Source organism: Oryctolagus cuniculus, chromosome 15, assembly GCF_051225735.1.
Source record: "Oryctolagus cuniculus isolate XC-2025 breed Fujian yellow rabbit chromosome 15, ASM5122573v1, whole genome shotgun sequence".
NCBI classification, from domain to species: domain Eukaryota; kingdom Metazoa; phylum Chordata; class Mammalia; order Lagomorpha; family Leporidae; genus Oryctolagus; species Oryctolagus cuniculus.
In genome coordinates, this window is record NC_142881.1 from 63,802,370 (window position 1) to 63,823,407 (window position 21,038).

A 21,038-nucleotide genomic window follows, 5' to 3' on the forward strand; every position below is an offset into this window, starting at 1 on the left:
ACTTACTTTTTTGTTACGACAGCCATCCTAATGGTTTGTGGTTTGTTTTTAAGATTTTCTTTATTTATTTGAGACGCAGAGTTAGAGAAAGAGAGGGAGAGACAGAGAGGTCTTCCCTCCGCTGGTTCACTCCCCAGATGGCCGCAAATGACTGGAGCTGGGCCAATCCAAAGCCAAGAGCTTCTTCCAGGTCTCCCACTTGGGTGCATGGGCCCAAGGACCTGGGCCATCTTCCACTGCCTTCCCAGGCCATAGCAGGGAGCTGAATCAGAAGTGGAGCAGCCGGGACACAAACCAGCACCCACATGGGATGCCGGCAGCACAGGCAGAGGCTTAGCTCTGGCCCCGTGGTTTGTGGTTTTGACTTAGATCACCTGAGGGTCATGCCGGGTGTCTTTCTATGTGCCTTCTGCCTGTGTGTGTGTCTACCTTTGGGGTAATGGTGCTCCAGGTTATTTGCCCATGTGTTTGGGCTGTTTATGCTGTTTGTTGGGGGTTAAAAGTTCTCTATTAAATGCAAAACACCCGGATTTCTCTTACTTTTATGGATTGAAAAGCTCTCGAGTGCAGCACTTGGAGATTCATGCAAGGTTTTCCTGCTTTTGCGTGGAGAATGAGGCATTCCACCTGAATCCTTGGCCCTCACCATCAGTATTCCAGGCTTACCTGGGAGGGTTTCCTTTATTTTTCTAAGCACTGCTCAGCAAGTTTTCAGTTTATCAATTAGATCACGGCCCCTGGTTTTCATTACAAAAAATTCTTTATCCTGGATTTTAACCCCTTATCAGATCAATGATTGGTAAATATTTTCTCCCATGTTTTTATATTCTTGGTAGCGTCCTTTGCCAAAGTTTTTAAATTGAGAGGCAGAAAGATGGTCCCAATCCACTGGCCCATTCTTCTAACAGCTGCACTGGCTGGGTCAGGAGCCCGGGAGCCACAGTCCAAGTCTCCCCTATGGGCCACAGGAATCCGACTGCTTGAGACAGCTCTGCCGCCTGCCAGGGTGTCCCCTGGCAGGAAGTTGGAGTCGGAGGCAATGGCTGAAACCAGGTACTGCAGTGTGGGTTGCGGGCATCTTCATTGTTAGGCCAATGCCCACTCCCAGCACTTAAAAGTTGTAAATTTTTAAAATTTCTCTTTGACACACACAATTGTTGGATATTTACAAGGTGCCATGCAATGTCCTGATACATGTAGACATAGTGTAATGTCCAAATCAGAGTAAACATATCTATCTCATCAAACACGAAGCATTGTGTGATAAAATATTCACAATCCATTGTAATAGCTTTTCTCATTGTTGAAAACATTTGACCATCTGTGGTGACCCTACTGTGCTATAGAAGGCCTGAGCCATCTTACTCCCATCTCACTCCGACGAGTAGCAGTGACTAAGTCTGTGCACTCCCCGCTCTCCAGCCTCGGCTAACCACCATTATCCTCTTGACCTCTGGGAGACTGACTTTCTTTAGAATGGACATTGTGTTTTAAATTTTCATTTTTATTTGAAAGACAAAGAAACAGAGACCGAGACCGAGTCCTCTCATGTGCAGTGGTTGGCTCCCTAAGTGCTGATGGCAGCCAGGGCTGGGCCAGGCCAAAGCCAGGAGCCCCGAACTCAGTTTGGGTCTTTGATGTGTGTGGCAGAGATCAAAGTATCAGAGCCATTGCCTGCTGCCCCTGGGGGTGTGCGTTAGCAGGGAGCTGGAGTTGGGAGTCGGAATTGAGATGCAGGCATCCCAGGTGGTGCCCTAACTGTGCCACATGCTGACGCCACGTCAACTTCGCAGATTGCACCTGTGAGTGAGATGGTGCAGCACTCATCCTCTGTGCCTGGCTTAGTTCACTTAGAACGACGTCCTCCAGTGCCGTTCCTGCTGACCACGACAAGGCTTTCTGTGCTTCCTAACGACTGTGTCTGCGCCACGTTTTCTTTGCCCCTTCACTGATAACAATTGCCTCTCCTGGCCACTGTGACTAGTGCTTCAGCCAGCAAGGGCGGCAGCTGTTGCTTCAACAGATTCCGCCACCCTGCACGCCTGCCCCGTGTAGGACTGCCTTCCCCTACGGGTTTGTAAGGAGCTTTGCAGTGTCCTGCACAGTGGCTGCACAATTCTGTGTTCCCACCAGCAGTGTCCCTTGGCTCTGCATCCTGGCCAGCTTTTGTTATCTTTCATCTCTTTAAAAAATACTTATTTTATTTATTTGAAAGAGTAACGGAGAAGCAAAGAGAGAGAGCAAACGAGCTTCCATCTGCTAGTTCTCTCCCTAAATGGCTGCAACAGCCAGGGCTGGGCCAGGCCATAGCCAGGAACTCATCCAGGTCTCTCACACGAGTGGCAGGGGCCCAAGTACTTGTGCCATCTTCTGCCTTTCCAGGTACGTTAACAGGAGAGGCCAGGACTTAAACTGGCACTGCGGTATAGGATGCTGGCATCGCAAGTGTTGGTTAGCCTGCTGCACCACAACACTGGCCCCAACTTCGATCTCTGGTTACTAGCCGATCTACCTGGCGTGGGGTGATACTTCATGTGGGTTTGATTGGCGTTTTTCTGATGATTAGCCATGCTGAGCATCTTTTCATGTATCCATTGGCCATGTGTGTGTCTTTTGAAAAGGGTCTGTTAGGGAGCCGGTGCTGTGGCGTAGTGGTTAAAGCCGTCGCCTGCAGTGCCGGCATCCCATGTGGGCACTGATTCAAGTCCTGGCTGCTCCACTTCCCATCCAGCTCTCTGCTGTGGCCTGGGAAAGCAGTAGAAGATGGTCCAAAGATTGGGCCCTGCACCTGTGTGGGAGACCGGGAAGAAGCTCCTGGCTTTGGATCAGCGCAGCTCTGGCCGTTGCGGCCATCTGGGGAGTGAAAAAACAGATGGAAGACCTCTCTCTCTGTCTCTTCTTCTCTCTCTGTGTAACTGTTTCAAACAAATCTTTTTTAAAAATTCCATTTCATATTTTTAAAAAAAAGGCTGTTAGGATCTACTGCCCAATATTAAAATTGAGTTAGCTGGGTTTTTGCTGTTGTTTGATTCCTTATGTAGTCCAGATATTAGCCTCTGTGGGCTGCACAGCTTGCAGACGCATCTCCCTGAAAGCTGTCTCTTCATTTTGTTTACTTTGCTGTGCAGAAGCTTTTTAGTTGGATGAAATTCTGTTTAATTTTGGTTTTATTTCCTGTTCTTTTGGGGTCTGATCCAAAAACTGTTTTCCCCTTCTAATGTCCTAACGTGTTTTCCCTATGTTCTTTGCTAGTAGTTTCAGGTCTTAAATTTTGGTCTTTAATCAAATTTTGAGCTAATGTTTGTGCAGTGCGAGAGGTAGGGATCTAGTTGCATTGCTGGGCTTGCGGCTCTCTGAGCTTCCCAGTGCCATCTGCTGAAAAGCCCATCCTTCCCCCAGTGCACGCTCTTCACACTTCTGTGAGGTGAGTTGGCTGTAGATGTGTGGATTCGTTTCCAGGTGCCTGTTTTTATTCCAGCATAGTCAGACTTACTAAGCTTGGTAGTATATTTTGAAGTCAGGTAGTCTAATGACTCCTGCTGTTTTTTTGCTCGATTACTTTGTCTATTTGAGTTTTTTGTGGTTCCATAGAAAATTTCAGTTTTCAGTTCTGTGGAAAATACCATTGATATTTTGATAGGTGTTGTACTGAATTTGTAAAGAGTTCTGGCTAATATGGATGTTTTAATGATAACTGATTATTCATTTTTTTAAAGATTTATTTTATTTGAAAGACAGTTACAGAAAGAGGTAGAGACACAGAGGTCTTCCATCCGCTGGTTCACTCCCCAATTGGCTGCAACAGCCGGAGCTGCACCAATCAGAAGCCAGGAGCCAGGAGCCAGGAGCCTCTTCCAGGCCTCCCATGTAGATGCAGAGGACCAAGGACTTGGGCCATCTTCTGCTTTCCCGGGCCATAGAAGAGAGCTGGATGGGAAGTGGAGCTGCTGGGACTGAACCGGTGCCCAAATGGGATGGAGGCACTGCAGGCGGCAGCTTTACTACTACGCCACAGCACTGGCCCCAGTTTTGTAGAATTTGTTTCACAGCTTTGTGGGGGAGAGTTCAAGGTTGTCTCTATGTAAAATATATCATCTGCAAACAGGGACACTGGGCTTTGTCCTCCTGCATGTGGAAGCCATCTATTTCCTCCTCTTGTCTGATGGCGCTGGCTAGGATTTCCAGTACTGTGCTAAAAGACAGTGGTGAAAGCAGGCATCCTTGTCATATCCTAGGTCTTGGAAAGCCTTCAGCTTTTGTCTGCTTGGTGATGTTAACGTGTTCAATGTGTATTGTGTATGGCCTTTATCATGAAGTGTTTCTTTCTATACCTACTTCTGGAGAGTTCTTCATCATGAAGAAATGTTGGGTTTTATCAGACATAAAGATGATCATATGGTTTTGTCTTTCATTCTGTTGATGATGTATTATGTCCATTGATCTGTGTATAAACTATCCTTGCCAGATTTTACTTCTGTACTTTTGTAGTGATTTCAGAAGAATTGGAGTTAGTTTTCTTGAAATTGTTGACAGAGCGGCCAGCACTGTGGCATAGCAGGTAAAGCTGCTGTCTGCAATGCCAGCATCCCATATGTGCCCCATTTTGAGTCCCAGCTGCCCCATTTCTGATCCAGCTCCCTGCTAATGGGCCTGGGAAAGCGACAGAAGATGGCCCAGGTGCTTGGGCCCCTGCACCCATGCGGGGCATCTGGATGAATCTCCTGGCTCCTGGCTGTGGCGTGGCCCTGCCTCAGCCATTTCAGCCATTTGGGAGTGGACCATTGGATAGAGGATCTCTCTCTCTCTCTCTTTACTTGCTTTCTCCATTTCTGTAGCTCTCGCCTTTTTTTTTTTTTTTTTTTGACAGGCAGAGTTAGTGAGACAGAGAGAAAGCTCTTCCTTCCGTTGTTTCACCCCCAAATGGCTGTTACAGCCAGCACACTGTGCCGATCTGAAGCCAGGAGCCAGGTGCTTCTCCTGGTCTCCCATGCGGTGCAGGGCCCAAGCACTTGGGCCATCCTCCACTACCTTCCCGGGCCACAGCAGAGAGCTGGACTAGAAGAGGAGCAACTGGGACAGAATCCGGCACCCCGACCGGGACTAGAACCCTGGGTGCTGGCGCCGCAGGTAGAGGATTAGCCTAGTGATCCATGGCGCTGGCACACTTTTATAGACTTTTATTACTGGTCAAAACTCAACACTTGTCATGGATCTGTTTAGGTTTTCTGTTTTGTCATGATTCAGCCTTGGCAAGAGGTGTGTTTGTGTATGTATCCCCAGAAATTGTTCATTTTGTCTAGGTTATCAGATTAGTGGTCATGGAGTTCCTAATAATCTCTAAAAATCTTTATTTCTGAAGTATCAGTCATCATGACTCCCTTCATTATCTTGCATTTTGAGTTTTGTCTCCTTGTTCCTTAGTCTCACTAAGGTTTTCTAAGTTTTGTTTCTTTTTTTAAAAGATCGTTGTTTGAGAGGCAGAGGCGAGGGAGGGAGGAGAGGGAGTGCACACTCTCATCCATGGGTTCACTTTCCAGATGTCCACAAGTGCCGATGCTGGGCGGGGCAGAACTATGAGCCAGGAACTCAGTCAAATCTCCCGTAGGGGTGGCTGGGACCCAGGTACTTGGGTTGGTCTGTTCTTGTTTTTTTTTTCCTAGACCCTTGAGGTGTAATATTAGGTCATTTATTTGAGATCTTTCTGACTTTGGTTTTGGTTTTGGTTTATGTAGGTGTTGATTGCTGTAGGCTTGATTTTTTTTTTTTTTAAGATTTACTTATTTATTTTAAAGTCGTAGTTACAGAGAGGCAGACAGGGTGGTCTTCTATCTGCTGGTTCACTCCCCAAATGGCCTCAGTGGCTGGAGCTGGGCCGATTCAAAGCCAGGAGTTTCTTCCAGGTCTCCCATGCAGGTGCAGGGGCCCAAGGGATTGGGCCATCTTATACTGCTTTCCCAGGCCATAGCAGAGAGCTGGATCAGAAGTAGAGCAATGGGGACTCGAACTGGTGCCCATATGGGATGCCAGCACTACAGGAATCGGCTTTATCCGCTACGCCACAGTGCCATGCCTGTAGACTTGCTTTTCAATACTGCTTTAGTTGTGTCTCACAGTTTTGGTATGGTAGATTTCTGTTTTCACTTGTTTCATTAAATTTTTCAATTTCTTGTTAATTTCTTCCCTGACCCATTAGTTGTATAGGATTGGGTTGTTGATTTCTGTGTATTATATAGTTTCCAATGTTTTTCTTATTGACTTCCAGTTATATTGCATTGTGCTAAGAAAAGATACCTGATTTCAGTTTTTGAAAAATTTGTGCCATCATTATTCATTAGGGAGATGCCAATCAAAACCACTATGAGATACCTCATCACTGTCAGAATGGCTGTTATCCAGAAGACAGAGCAACAAATGCTGGTGAGGTTGTGGACAGAGGGGAGCACTTACACACTGTTGGTGGGATGGAAATTAGTGCAGCCCATGAGGAAAACAGTGTGGAGATTTCTTTAGAAGCTAAAACTAGACCTGCCATATGGTTCAGCAATCCCACTAGTGGATATATCCCCCGAAGTCTTGAGCACAGTGTGTCAAAGACGCCTGCACCATCACGGTCACAACAGCCAAAATGTGGATTCAACCAAGGTGTCCATCATTAGATAAATGGATAAAAAAAGTCATATATACTTATACAGTGGCATATTATTCAGCTATAAAAAGGTGAAATTCTACCATTTGCAACAAAATGGATGCAATTGGAGGATATCATGTTGACAGAAATAAGCTAGATACAGAAAGAGAAATACTGCATGTTCTCACTTGCATGTGGGAGCTAAAAAATAAAATAGAAATGCCTGTGTGCATCAGTATTGCTGCAATATAGTTTTGTGAAACCTGTTTTATGTCTTTGTCAAACCAGTGGTTAAGAATGTTATACTACTGGGGCCAGCTCCTTGGCATCCCATTTGGACTTCAGTTCAAGTCCCAGCTGCTCCACTTCTGATCCAGCTCCCTGCCAATGCACCTGGGAAAGCAGCAGAAGATGGCCCAAGTGCTTGGACTCCTACACCCACATGGGAGAACTGGAAGAAGCTCCTGGCTTGTGGCTGTGGATTGGCTGAGTTCTGGCGATTGTGGCCATTTGGGGAGTGAACAAGTAGATGGAAATCTCTTTATCTCTCTGTAACTCTACCTTTCAAACAAATCTCTCTTTAAAAAGTTATACTAGTATAGTTTTAATGATGTGTGATTACTTTAAAATGTACTATATAGGGATGAAATGATCATTTTTCCATTCAGTTGTTATTTATAGCTGTTGTCTATATTCCCACTAAACTAGGGTCTTGATGTATTTTTACTGTTAAACTTCTTGCTGAAATATTAAGCCTTTTTACTGTAATGTAAAATTAAAATATGTTATCTCAAAAACTGAAAAACAAGTGAGGGAGGATAAGAGGAAGAGAGAAGGAGGAAAGGAATATTCTTTTTTTAAAAAAGATTTTGAGAAGTAGAGTTAGAGACAGTGAGAGGTAGAGACAGAGAGAGAGGTCTTTCCATCTGGTTAACTCCCCAGATGGCCGCAACCAGAGCTGCACCGATCCGAAGCCAGGAGCTTCTCCCGGGTCTCCCACGTGGGTGCAGGGGCCCAAGGACCTGGGCCATCTTCTACTGCTTTCCCAGGGCACAGCAGAGAGCTGGATCAGAAGAGGGGCAGCCGGGACACGAACCAGTGCCCATATGGGATGCCTGTGCCGCGGGTGGAGGATTAACCCACTGTGCCATGGTGCCGGCCCCCAGGAATATTCTTAAAATTGTGTGTAAGAACTCTATTGAATGGTTTTAAAACTAATTAAAATTTTAAAAAGCAAAAACTTTTAAAAATTAAGTTAAAAAACTTGAGGTCCATTTTGTGACCGACCATGTGATCTGCTAGAGAGAATGTTCTAGCCACTGTTGACAGTAATGTGTGTTTTGCAGCAGTTGGATGGAATATTATATAGACAGATACTGTGGGGAGCAAACTGGAATTAAGACTTATTCTATGCATCTGCTCTCCCACAATATGGCGCTGGGAGAGGAGAAAACAGCTTCTACACAGCTGCCTCTTGCCAACTTGAGTGATGACCTCCAGGAGCTGATCCTGCTCCTGACTGGAGGAGAGCAGCATACTCGGCATGTGGGCAGCCGAGTTAGGATTGGCGGAGGAGGACTATAAAGGAGGAGAGAGACAACATGCACCAGGAACATCTAAGGGAAACATCTGAGGGAACATCTGTGCAGCCCCCGAGAGAGCCGGCCGGCGGTGTGCCGCTCCCCCGCGGAAGTGGGGAATGTGGCAGGGGGAACCGCCCTTCCACGGAGGTGGAAGGGTTGGTAGCCCACCCGGGAAGAACCAGCAACAAACCCGGGGAGGGCCGAGCAGACAAAAGAACAGCGCAGGGTCCTGTGTCGTTCCTCCACGAAGACGGGGAGCGACAGATACCTGTTAGGTCTGATTGGGGCGTAGTTTAGCTCTGCTGTCCTTTGGTTTTGTTATTGTCTGTTTTCTGTACATCCATTGCTACAACTGGGGTATTAAAGTCCCCTGTAGGGGGCTGGTGTTGGGGCAGAACAGGTTAAGCTGGAGTGCTGGTCAAGTCCAGGCTGCTCCACTTCCCATCCAGCTTCCTGCTAACGACTTGGGAAAATAGCAGAACTTAGCCCAAGTACTTGGGCCTCTGCCAACCACAAGGGAAACCCACATGGAGTTCCTGGCCCCTGTGGCTTTGGCTTTGCTCAGCCTGGACCATTGAGGCCTTTAGGGAAGTGAGCTGGTAGATAGAAGATCTGTGTGTCTCTCCTCTTCCTCTCTGTCACTGTACATTTCAAATGAAGAAAATTGAGAAACAAAGGTCCCTATTATGACACTGGAGTCTTTGCATTTATGTCTGTTAGTACTTGCTTTCTACTTGGTGCTCTGATTGGGGTATATAAGTGTTGATCATTATCATTTCCTCTTGTGAATTAAACCCTTTTTCATTATATAATGACCTTTCTTGGATTTTTTCTGCTTTGACTTGAAAACTCTTATCTGATTTAAGAATGGCTACCCTTGCTTTCTTCCGGGCTCCATGTGCCTGGAATACCTTATTCTCTCTTTAACTTTCAGTTGATGCATGTTCTTAAGGTGAAGTGATTTATTTTTTAAATAAGATGATTTTAAGATTTTATTTTTATTTATTCAAGAGAGAGTTACAGACATAGGCAGAGACGGAGAAAGTTCTTCCATTCACTGGTTCACTCCCCAAATGGCTGCGCTGGCCAGAGCTGGGCAGATTAGAAGCCAGGATCTTCTTCTGAGTCTCCCACATGGGTACAGGAGCCCAAGCACTTGGGCCATCTTCCACTGCTTTCCCAGGCCACAGCAGAGAGCTGGATCAGAAGTGGAGTAGCCAGGTCTAAAACTGGCACCCATATAGGATGCTGGCACTGCAGATGGAGGCTATGCCTACTGTGCCACAGCACCAGCTCCGAAATAAGTTTCTTAGAAGCAGCATATGGTTAAGGTATTTTTTTAAATGAGTGTTACTTAAAAATACAATTTTTTTGGCCGGCACCGTGGCTCATTAGGCTAATCCTCTGCCTTGCGGCACTGGCACACCGGGTTCTAGTCCCGGTCGGGGCCCCGGATTCTGTCCCGGTTGCCCCTCTTCCAGGCCAGCTCTCTGCTATGGCCCGGGAGTGCAGTGGAGGATGGCCCAAGTGCTTGGGCCCTGCACCCCATGGGAGACCAGGAGAAGTACCTGGCTCTTGCCATCAGATCAGCGCCGTGCGCCGGTCACAGCATGCTGGCCGCAGCGGCCATTGGAGGGTGAACCAATGGCAAAAGGAAGACCTTTCTCTCTGTTTCTCTCTCTCACTGTCCACTCTGCCTGTCAAAAAATAAAAATAAAAAAATAAAAAAAAATTTAAAAATATATAAAAAATACAATTTTTTTATTTCTCAAATTTTTATTGACTCAGTTTTATTCATTCTTTATAATTTACATAAGGTGAACAGATTCCATGTACTCCATACTTAGATTTAGGAGCACAGTGATACTTCCCACCTTACTCCACTTCTCAACCACACTGCTGCCCTCCCTTTTCCTTCCTCCTCTATCCTTTTAATTTTTGCAGTGACAAACTTTCAGTTAATTTTATAATCATCAACTTAATCCTCTGCTAAGTAAGAAATCCAACAAATAGTAAGAAGAAGAAAACACTATTCCTCAACAGTAGAGACAAGGGCTGTAAACAATAAGCAGATCTCAGAATGTCAGTTTTGCTCATATACATTAGATTTTTTTTTGGTACTCTATTAGTTACCACAGATCAGGAAAAGCATTTGTGTTTTGGGGATGGACTTAATTCACTGAGTATAATGGTTCCTAGTTGTGTGTATGTTTTTTTTCCAAAGACAGGATTTCTTCCTTTTTTTAAAATAGCTGAGTAGTATTCTGTAGTGTATATACAGACCATGTTTTCTTTATCCTGTCATTTGTTGATGGACATTTGGGTTGATTCCATGTCTTGGCTGTCGTGAATTGTGCTGCAGTAAACATGGGGGCACTGATAACTCTTTGAAATGCTAATTTAATTTCGTTTGGGTAAATTCCCAGAAGTGGGATGGCTGGGTTATATGGTAGACCTATTTTCAGATTTTTGAGGAATCTCCATACTACCATCCACAATGGCTATACTCATTTACTTCCCACCAACGGTGGATTAGGGTACCTTTTTCCCACGTCCTTGCCAGCATTTATTGATTTTTGATTACTGTTTGAAAGCTGTTGTTACTGAGGTGAGGTGAAAAACTGCTTATGACATTGTGGTTTTGATTTGCATTTCCTTCATGGCTACTGATTTTGAGCGTTCTTTCCATTTGTCTGTTGGCCATTTGGATTTTATCCTTGGAAAAACACCTGTTCAAACCCTTTGCCAGTTTCTTAACTGGATTGCTTTGTTGTTGTTGACTTTGAGCTCTTCAGAGTCTTGGTAAATAATTTCTCCCATTCTGTCAGGTTCTTCTGCACTTTGTTGTGTTTCCTTGGCAGTGCAGAAGCTTCTTAGCTTGATGTAATCCCATTTGTCTATTTCTGCTTTTATTGCCTGTGTTACTGGGTCTTTTCAAAAACGTCTTTGTCTATGCCAATGTCCTGAAGAGTTTTTCTGATGCTTTCTTCAAGTAATTTGATGGTATCAGGTCATAGATTTAGATCCTTGGTCCATTGTGAGTTGACTTTTGTATAAGGTGTAAAGTAGGGGTCTTGTTCCATACTTCTGCACACAGACACCCAATTTTCCCAGGACCTTTTGTTGAAGAGACTATCCTTTCTTCAGACATTGATATTTGCTCTTTTGCCAAAGATGAGTTGGTTATAGATGTGTGGTTTAATTTCTGGGGTTTCCATTTGGTTCCATGGGTCTGTGTCTGTTTTTATGCCGGTACCAAGCTGCTTTGATTGTAACTGTGCTGTATGATGCCTTTAAAGCCCCTGGCTCTGTTTATGTTGCTTTAGGTATTCAGGGTCTCTTGTGATTCCATATGAATGTCAGCATCATTTCTTCAAGATCTGAGAAGAGTGTTATTGGCATCTATGTACATAAAGTAACTGGATAGGCGAGGTGTTAGTACTTCCATGCTGACACTTGCTTTCTAGTTTTATTACAGTTCCTTTCTCTATCTCATTATCTTCATTTGTGTTGAAGTGATTTTCTCAACTGGTGTGTTTAGATTCCTCACTTCAGTCTGTCGTGGATTTTTGCTTTGTAGTTTCCATGAGGCTTGCAAGCAACATCTTTCGATTGTGACAAGCTATTTTGAAATACAAGCTAAGTGACATTGGTGATAAAGACATAAAAAGAAACAGACACAAATGCTAACCAGAAACTGTACTAGTACTCCATTCCTGCCCATGTTTCGAATTTTTGCTGCTTTGTCTGATGTCTGTGTGTAATATAGAACATATTAGCTATATCTTAACACTAATTTGGTTACTTTAATTAGTCTTTACTGCAGATATGAATGGTTTATTACTGAGTTTACAACATGAGAGCATTTTGAAGTTAGCTGTATAGCAAGTTTCCTTTCTTCTTACTCATTAGCATTTCTTTCAGGACAGTTCTGGTGGCAATAAATTCTCGTGGCCATTTTTCCATTGTGAGTGTTTTATTTCTCCTTCATAAAGGGGAGTTGAGTTGGATGATAGTATTCATAATTGTCAGTGTTTTTTCTTTAGTATTGTGAAGTCTCACCCCATTCCTTCTGTGCCTATAAGATTTTTCTTTTTTTTAGAGATTTGTTTTATTTATTTGAAAGACAGTTACAGACAGGTAGAGAGGGGAGGGTGTAGTTGACTTCCACCCACTGGTTCACTCTTCAGAGGGCTGCAACCCAATCTGAAACCAGGAATGAGGAGATTGTTTTGGGTCTCCCACGTGGGTGCAAGGGCCCAAGGATCTGGGCCATCTTCTGCTTTCCCAGGCAAATCATCAGGGAGCTGGATTGGAAGTGGAGCAGCTGGGATTTGATCCGGTAGCCACATGGATCCAGTGCCCATATGGGATGCTGGCGCTGCAGGCTGGGGCTTTAACCCACTGCATTACAGCACCTCCTCCACTTGTAAGATTCTGAGGGGACAGCGCTGTGCCTGCAGCACCGGCATCCCATATGGGCACAAGTTTGAGTCCTGGCTGCTCCATTTTGCATCAGCTCCCTGCTAAGGCACCTAGGAAAGCAGTGGAAGATGGCCCAGGTCCTGGGGTCCCTACACCATGTGGTAGACCTGGATGAAGCTCCTGGCTTTGGCCTGGCCTGGCCCTGGCCATTTGCAGCCATCTGGGAGTGAACCAGCAGATGTAAGATCTCTCTGTCTGTCTGTCTCTCTCTCTCTCTCTGTAATGCTGCCTTTCAAGTAAACAGTTTCTTCTCAAATAAGATTTCTACTGGGAAGTCTGCAGTCAGATCATCGGGAACACTGTTTTCTCTTGGAGCCTCAAGAATCGTTTCTTGTTCTTGTAGAATGTGACTGTAACGTGCCTTGGGTTAGACTTGGTTGGTTTGATGCTGACTGCTGACTTTGAACCTCCCTGTATCTGGATATATGTATATTGCTCTAGGTGTGGGAGGTTTTCTGTATTACCTCCCTGACTATTTTTCCTAGCCCTTTGGCTTTCTGAAGTCCTGCTTGAACCCCAATAACTCAGATATGTTCTCTGTTAATGTTGTTCCAAATCTAAGTTTCTTCATTGCTCTTGGGCTCTTATTTTTCTCCTCTTACTGTGTATTGTTAAAATAGATTTTAGAGGCATGGAGAGAGACAGAGATGGGTAAGAACTCTAATCAACTGGTACTTCCTGTCTGCCCATAATGTCTGGGGTGTGGCCAGTACCACTTGGGCCAAAGCCAGGAGCCAGGAACTTAATCCATGTCTCCCACACTGGTGTCAGACTCAACTACCTGAGCCATTACCTGCTGTCTCCCAGGATGCACATTAGCAGGAAGATGGAACTGGGAGCTGAGCTGGCACTCAAACCTAGGCACTCGGATATGGGATGTGGGTGTCGTAAGCAGTGCCTTAACTGCTACAAGAAATGCCTACTCTTGACAATATTTTTGTAGTAGCCCATCTTTGAACTCATTGATTGATTCTTTTCAATCCATTCTGATGTAAATTCCTTCTTTTATATTTTAATTTCACTTAGTGTTCTTATTAACTGAAGGATTTCTTTAAAAAAATTTTTTTATAAAAATGCTTGACTATTTTATAATTTTAATGCAATTCTACAATGCACTAATTGTACATTTTAATTATTTGAGCATTTGTGGGGTCTTGTTACAATTAAAGGGAATAATGTATTTGACATTATGTATCTTTTTTTTAACTTTTATTTAATGAATATAAATTTCCAAAGTACGGCTTATGGATTACAATGGCTTCCCCCCCATAACGTCCCTCCTACCCTTAACCCTCCCCTTTCCCATTCCCTCGCCCCTTCCATTCACATGAGGATTCATTTTCAATTCTGTTTATATACAGAAGATCAGTTTAGCATACATTAAGTAAAGATTTCAACAGTTTGCTCCCACACAGAAACATAAAGTGAAAAATAATAGATGATTTTTTAAATGATGATGAAATCAGATCAGACCTATTGTCATGTTTAATCCCAGCGAGAGTCAAGTTGGGAATTGCTAATTTTTAATTTTTTTAATTTTTAAGTCATTTCCATCTCTGTTTCTTCCCTCTGCTACAGTATTGAATTGTTTCTTGGTTTTCTTGATGTATTCCTTTTAAACAACTATTTTGAATTCTGCATCTGTTGGATCGCAAATCCTAGATGCTGGATGATCTGTTCCTGATGCTTTATTTCGTTAGGTGAAATCATGGTTCCTTGAAAGTTTTTTTTTAAACTTTATTACTAGTTTTAACTTATTTGAAAGGCAAAGAGACAGAGATCTTCCATTCACTGCTTCAGTTCCCAAACGCAGCCCGATTGTGGGCTGGGCCAAGCCAAAGCCAGGAGCTGGGAACTCAGTCCAGGACTCTTACATGAGTGACATGGATCCAAGTACTTAAGCCGTCACCTGCTGCCTGCAGAGGTCTGCATTAGCAGAAAGCCTGAACTGGAAGGAGAGCCAGAAGTCTAAGCCAGGCACTCCAGTACGGGATGCAGGCATCTTAATATGGCTTTCTTTGTGGCTGGCCTTCCAGAAATTCTAAGTCTGCTACCTTCTCTAAGCTAGTGGACACTGGAGTATTTGCAGCTCCAGACGAGATGCTAAGTTGAGGTTGGCTATGAGTCTGCTGCTGCTGAGCAATCACTGTTTAAGCACGTCCCCAAGTCCAGGTCAAATTAAATGCATAGTTGGTGTGGGTTGAGAATGAGCCAGGGAAGTATCTACAAATGGGTGATTTATCCCTGGGAGCCTTTTCTTGGAGCTGGGATAGGCCCAGAAACCGAGTCCTAGGCCATCAACACCATGATGCTAGATCGCATCCGGGACCTACGCACAGGGGTAGGGTAGGGCCCCGGTCACCGTGAGCTGCCTGCTGCTGGAATGGACATGAGGCTCAAGGCCACTGCAACCAGCTCCAGGTGATGTCAGCTCTGATACACCTGTGGTCAACTGGCATGGCTGGTCTCCACATGGCACTGGGCTGATGCAGATACTCTGTGGACACTGGCTTGGGGACAGGGACCATTAGGATGTCCCCAGTGTTGGGATTTATCAGCCTGGCACTGAGATCTCTGTCCCACCCTCTTGCTCTGTGATTGACATCTTGCCCTTCACTGTTTGCCCAGGGTGATGGAGACGGTTCCTTGGCCACTCAGTCTCACCCTAGGCTAGGGCACGCCTGGGTCTCACAGTTGCTAAGCGCTGTGCAACCTTGGGGGTGCACATCAGTCATGAGAGGCCAGCGGTGACACAGGCCAGAATGAGGTCACCCCCCTGCAGGGGTCACAGTGATGGTGGAGCAGGTCTAGAAGCTCTGCTTGTGAGCACTGGCCTGGAGACAGGGGCCCTCGAGCCTTTTCTGGTGCTAGGTCTCAACATGGTGGTCTGGCAAATCCCTGGGAATCAGCCCTGCCACACTTGCCAGTGGCTGCCATCATGTCCACGGTCTGCTGGACGTCGGGGGAAGAGCAATGGATGCAGTCAGTTGGGCCGCATAGCTGAGAAGGGCCCCAAGGTTTGGCCTGCAGGTTCTGGCCTGGGCGCAGGGGCCTTGGGCCTCTGTCCAGCACTGGATTGCACCCTGGTCCTGGTACTGGGTTTCAGTTCTAAGGTCTGCACTGAATTCCCTCTCCTTTTCCAAAGCAGGAAGCAAGGGGTGTCTGTCTCCACACGGCGCTCCTTGGACCTGGGGAGTACGGACAGGCAGCTCAGGCTTGCTGCTCTGTTCATTGCGTCTTTTCTTGCTATTTTAAAACCAAGCCCTGTGTTCTCTCACCTGGGTTCCTTGGCTCACGGGAGGGTTAGCTGGGTGTGTGAACACTGCTTCATACTTGTCTGTGTGGGAACATGATCCTTGGAGCATGTGGGGCAGTGTCCGTCTTGCTCCTCCTCCTGCCCCAGTTGTTAAATTTTGATGAAATCCAACCTACTTTCTCCGATTTCTATTTTTTTTTAAGATTTATTTATTTATTTGAAAGGCAGAGTGAGAGAGAGTGAAAGAGAGGTCTTCTATCCACTGATTATCTCCTCAGATGGCTGCAATGGCCAGGGCTGGACCAATCTGAAGTCAGGAGCCAGGAGCTTCTTCCAGGTCTCCCATGTGGGTGCAGGGGCCCAAGGACTTGGGCCATCTTCTACTGCTTTCCCAGGCCATAGCAGAGAGCTGGATTGAAAGAGGAGCAGCTGGGACTTGAACTGGCACCTATATGGCATGCCTGCACTGAAGGCGGCGGCTTTACCTGCTAAGCCACAGTGCCAGCCCTTCTGATTTCTTAAAGTATTTATTTAAAAGCAGAGGATCAGGCTTGGGGAGGTGGGAGAAAAAGATCTTCCATCTGGTGGTTGATTCCCCAAATGGCTACAACACCTGGGACAAGACCAGGCTGAAGCCAGGAGCCAGGAATTCTATCTGGGTCTCTGGGGGTGGCAGAAACTCCTGCACTGAGTTATCATTGGTTGCACATGAGCTGGGTCTTGAACAAGTGCTGCAGTATGGGATGCAGGCAATGCAGGTGCTGGCTGAGCCTGCTGTGCCACAGTGCCCACCCATTTTCTCTTTCCTTGCCTGAGCCTTTGGCATCATAACCAAGAAAGCATTGTCAAACCCAAGATGTTACAGATTTCCCCTATTTTCCTGAAATGTTATGGTTTATCTCTTAAAATTAGGTCATTGATCCATTTTGTAAAAAAAATAACATTTCCATTTTACTCATGGTGTTGGGATTAAAGTCTGAGTATTCCTTCAGATTGTGGATTCTCTGGGTTTGCAGGAATATTAAAGTTTTTTTAACTTTTATTTAGTAAATATAAATTTCCAAAGTACAGTTTATGGATTACAACGGCTTTCCCCCCCCATAACTTCCCTCCCACTCGCACCCCTCCCATCTCCACTCCCTCTCCCATTCCATTCACATCAAGATTCATTTTCAATTATTTTTATATACAGAAGATCAATTTAGTATATATTAAGTAAAGATTTCATCAGTTTGCACCCACACAGAAACACAAAGTGTAAAATACTGTTTCAGTACTAGTTATAGCATTACTTCACATTGGACATCACATTAAGGACAGATCCCACATGAGGACTAAGTACACAGTGACTCCTGTTGTTGACTTAATAATTTGACACTCTTGTTTATGGCGTCAGTAATCTCCCTAGGCTCTAGTCATGAGTTGCCAAGGCTATGGAAGCCTTTTGAGTTCGCTAACTCAGATCTTATTCTGACAGGGTCATAGCCAAAGTGAAAGTTCTCTCCTCCCTTCAGAGAAAGGTACCTCCTTCTTTGATGGCCCCATTCTTTCCACTGGGATCTCACTTGCAGAGATCTTTCATTTAGGTTTTGTTTTTTGTTTTTTTGTTTTTTTTTTTGGGGGGGGGGGCAGAGTGTATTGGCTTTCCATGCCTAAAATACTCTCATGGGCTCTTCAACCAGATCCAAATGCCTTAAGGGCTGATTCTGAGGCCAGAGTGCTGTTTAGGACATCTGCCATTCTATGAGTCTGCTGTGTATCCCGCTTCCCACGTTGGATCGTTCTCTCCCTTTTTGATTCTATCAGTATTCTCAGACACTAGTCTTGTTTGTGTGATCCCTTTGACTTTTAGACCTATCAGTGTAATCAATTGTGAACTGAAATTGATCACTTGGACTAGTGAGATGGCATTGGTACATGCAATCTTGATGGAATCCCCTGGCACATTTCTAACTCCACCATTTGAGGCAAGTCCGATTGAGCATGTCCCAAATTGTACATCTCCTCCCTCTCTTATTCCCAGTCTTACATTTAACAGGGATCATTTTTCAGTTAAAATTTAAACACCTAAGAATAATTGTGTGTTAACTACAGAGTTCAACCAATAGTACTAGAACAACAACAAAAAAATACTGAAAGGGATTAAATATTACATTGTACATCAACAGTCAGGACAAGGGCTGATCTTTTATCTTGTTCACAGCTCTTATTATTATTTAAAATAATAATTTATTCCATTTCTTTGAAAGGCGGAGTAACAGAGGGAGGGGGAGAGATCTTCCATCTGTTGGTTCACTTCTAGATGGCTGCAGCGGCCAGACCAACACCGTAAGCCTCTCTTCTCTTCTCTTCTCTTCTCTTCTCTTCTCTTCTCTTCTCTTCTCTTCTCTTCTCTTCTCTTCTCTTCTCTTCTCTTCTCTGTCTTTGTAGTTAATGTACTTATTTATGAAGGGCGGAGTTAGAAGGAGAGAGACACAGAGAGAAATCTTCAATCCACTGGTTCACTCCCTGCAGTGGCCAGGGAGGGCTGTGCCAGGCCGAAGCCAGGAGTCAGGAGCTTCTTCCAGATCTCCCAGGTGGGTGGCAGGGGCCCCAGCACTGGAACCGTTTTCTGTTGCTTTCCCAGGTGCATTAGCCGGGAGCTAGATCAGAAGTGAAGCAGCCAGGACTCGAGCGGGTGCCTGTATGAGATGCCAGCCCAGCAGGTAGAATCTTAACTTGCTGTACCACAGTGCCGCCCCCCTATCTAGATCTCTTAGGAGAGTGTCAGGGGTCCAAACGCTTAGACTGTCTTCTGTTATCCCAGGCACATTAGCGAGGAGCTGGATCAAAACTGGAGCAGCTGGAACTGAAACTGGCAGTCCAGTATGGGATGTGAGCATTGCAAGAAGTGGCTTAACCACTGTGCTATGATGCCAGCCCTTCCACAGCTCTTGGGATACGTGAATCTCCTGCGTGTTGAACAGTGTGCTTGGTTGCTTCAGAGTTAACCGTCACATCAGCTTTGCTGGTTCACTTCGCAAAAGCCGGTAACAGCCACAGCGAGGCCAACAGGGGACCTGGGAGCTCAGTGCAGGTTTCCCACATGAGTGACGGGGACCCAGCTACTTGGACCATCACTGCTGCATTAGCAGGAAGCTGGGTGAGGAGCTAGAGCCAGAACTGGAACGCTGGCACTGCACTGTGGGACACGGGTGTCCAACCCAGGACCCTACCCTCTCCACTGAACCTGCCCTGAGCCACCACATCTGTAGTGTGTGAAGAGGAGGTGATGCCTTATCACGTTTTCGCTTTAATAAAGGATGATTTACCCCCACTGTGACCACAAGTGCTTTCCTCAAATTGTAAAGAAAAGAGCAAATGGATTCCTGTGCTGACAGAATACAAGGTGACCCTCTCTTTGATGGCTTGTTTTTGTCTAGTTCTAAGATTTGGCTTTTGTAGTAGTGAGATTGCCATTTTTTTTTTTTTTAATGATGGGAGATGAAGTTTTTAAAGTAAGAAATAGAAGGTCATTGGTGGAGCAGATAGAGAATAATTAAGTCAGTGACTGACAAAATGCTTTTCTGTCTGTGACAGGCAGCATTTACTACCTCAGTTAATAGCACGTTTCCAGCAGCATCCCAGGATCATTCCAGCTGGTCGTGCTGGGGAGAACGGGAGGGGAGGAGTGCAGTGTTTCCAGTCGTCCGTTCCAGGAATTCTTGCACTGCTACTTGTTTGCACCAAACGCCTGGGTTCTACGTGTCTTCATTTCTCAGTTTCTTCTCCTCCCTGCCTTCCCCTGGGAAGAGTCTAGAAACCCTCGTGTAATGGATAAGATTAAAACTCAGGAAGCCAAGTTTATCAACCATGTGTTTGCTATGGTTACTGACCTTTAAAGTTGATAAATTTGGGAGCCCAAACAATTATTCCACTGTTGGTGCTGCTAAAAATAGCTCAAAGCTTTGTTTCAGGTCAGCTCATTGTCCCAACAGCTACTGGGGCCGAATGCATGGTTCTCAGCCTTGTTTCACTTTAAAAATCTGACCAACAGCCCTACCCCTAGAGATTCTGTCTCACTGGTGCGGGTTTCTATCTGTGTTGAGTTCGTTTCTGTAGTGGTGTGTCCGGTGACGACTCGGTTTCTTCTGCTGCGTGTGGAGAGCTGGTGTCCCCCGTACCATTGGTTGAAAAGACCGTCCTTCCCACCATGAGGTGGGCGGGGCCCCCATTGTTAAGATCACTTGACTTGGCCGGCGCCGCGGCTCAATAGGCTAATCCTCCGCCTTGCGGCGCCGGCACACCGGGTTCTAGTCCCGGTCAGGGTGCCGGATTCTGTCCCGGCTGCCCCTCTTCCAGGCCAGCTCTCTGCTGTGACCAGGGAGTGCAGTGGAGTATGGCCCAACTGCTTGGGCCCTGCACCCCATGGGAGACCAGGAAAAGCACCTGGCTCCTGGCTTCAGATCAGCACCGCGTGCCGGCCGCAACAGCCATTAGGGGGGTGAACCAACGGAAAGGAAGACCTTTCTCTAACTCTGCCTGTCAAAAAAAAAAAAAAAAAAAAAAAAAAAAACACCACTTGACTGATGTCTGAGCTCAGAATTCTATTCCATCGGTCTGTGTCAGTCCCTACACTGATACTACACGGTACATATTTCCACATTTTACCATGTTCTACTTGACCATATAACGTTAGTGGATTTTTCCATTGTTTCTCTTCCTGTACTCTGTTCTCATCAGCGTTAATTTCTCACTATTCCCAGCTTAGAACTTCCATTCAATCCCCAGTGCCTGTCTGCATTCTGGACGTCACTTCTTCCAGAAAGCCTTCAGCCCCTCAACGCCCCTGCCCCTCACCACACCTCCCTCCACATCCTCTCGCCACACTGGGCCCTCAAAGCCAGAGCCCACCTTGTCCTTGAATGTCCGTAGCCTTTTGTGGCTGTGTTCCTAACTCCCTTCCAACCTGGTGTCACTGTTATTTGTACCTAGTTAAGTGTCAGAGATTTTTCTCCATATAGAAACACCTAACTTTCAAATGAAGAAAAGTTAGCTTTTTTTCCTTCCTGATTGCTGTTCCTTTCCTTGGCAAAGACTCTTAGCT

At 45.5% G+C, this 21,038-nt stretch overlaps 1 long non-coding RNA gene across 1 annotated transcript in view; it reads left to right on the plus strand.

Moving 5' to 3' along the window:
- The window catches only part of LOC149122024 (uncharacterized), a 22,094-nt gene extending 2,826 nt beyond the window's left edge, over positions 1 to 19,268 (plus strand). Inside the window, exons 2-3 of the long non-coding RNA XR_016220939.1 lie at positions 18,579 to 18,657; positions 18,759 to 19,268. This is a non-coding gene — a long non-coding RNA (uncharacterized LOC149122024). The remainder of the gene's footprint in view (positions 1 to 18,578; positions 18,658 to 18,758) is intronic.
- Positions 19,269 to 21,038: the final 1,770 nt, after the last annotated feature.